Here is a 1,514-nt window from a genome sequence, read left to right as displayed (position 1 = left end):
ATATATATATATATATATATATAAATGTGAGATTTGGTGTACAGAGAGGATGTGGAAGATTAGGTGCCTATTGGTGTTAGTGGATTATCATATTTGAAAACAGTGCCTTAGTTAATGAAACAGTTCTTGTTCTGTATACTTAATTAGTAAAATTCAGTATATTATATGCAAAATATAAGGTATATATATATATATATATGTAGATATGTATGTATGTATGCATGCATGTATGTATATCTATAAATATAAATATATATATACTATAGATATGTATATCATTTTTATACAATATAATATATAAATTGATATATATATGGAATATATATACGCATAAGTTTATGATACATATATGTATGCATGTATGTATGTATGTATGTACGTATGTATGTGAGTGTGTGCATTATATATAACATTATATGTATATATTCATCGTGTAACTGTAATACATAATGGTATATATGTAACAAAGTGTAATACGTAATATACAGGGTGAGTGGAAAGTAACTAGGCCTTAGAAATTGCTTATAGAACTTTTAGTACATCTGAAGTCATAACGAAAACATTCTTTAAACAGACAACACTAATGGAATTTCTTATTTTCTTATTGTCTTTTTTCTTAGTTTCCAGATGGTCGGTCGCTTGACTGTTCAGGAGTGGGCTATGAAGTATGGAATTCTATTGTTTTGGTTCAGAGATGGTGGCGTGCATGGAAATGTAAGCATGCAACACTATGTCCGGAGACAATGAGAAGTTGTCATGCAAAGCTGATGACCACGGGCTCTATGAACGATGCAAGAAGAAGTGGTCAGTGAAGAACGTGGCAACAGTACAGGAAAGGTTTAATCGTAGCCCGCAAAAATCAACACGTTCGGCAGCTCGTGAAAGTGGATTAACAAGACACACAATACGTACGGTGTTTCATAAAGAATTGAATCTTCGTCCGTGGAAAACCCATTACATGTCGGAGCTAAAACCTGAAGACTGTCACCGCAGAAGTCCAGAACTTCAAGAAGGCCAGATCTCACTCCATGTGGTTTTTACCTGAGGGGTTACACAAAAGATGAGGTGTACAAGACAAAACCTCGCACACTGGAGGACTTGGAAACTCGGATTCCGGAGGTCCTCAATGATATCCCAGACGACGCCCTTCAGAAGGTTGTTCATTCCATCCCTGGCCGTTTGGGGAAACTGGTTGATGCCACCGTTGCTTACGTTGAAATACGAAGATTTACTTTTATTTTCAGATGTAATAAAGAACATGTATCATTTGTTTCAATAAATTTTTAAAAGGAATATGGATTTTATTAACAATTTTTAATGCCTACTTACTTTTCACCCACCCTGTGTATATAACATAATATTGTATAAGACATGTATATAATATATATGATATATATGCTATATAAAACATATAATATTCTCTTTAATATTATCATAGATATATATACAGTGATCACATGGAGTGGATTATTAGTTAAATTTAACACCAATATAGTTGAAAGTGCTAATGATGT

This window comes from Octopus bimaculoides, chromosome 15, assembly GCF_001194135.2.
Source record: "Octopus bimaculoides isolate UCB-OBI-ISO-001 chromosome 15, ASM119413v2, whole genome shotgun sequence".
In the NCBI taxonomy this organism is placed as follows: Eukaryota; Metazoa; Mollusca; class Cephalopoda; order Octopoda; family Octopodidae; genus Octopus; species Octopus bimaculoides.
This window is presented reverse-complemented; position numbering follows the sequence as displayed.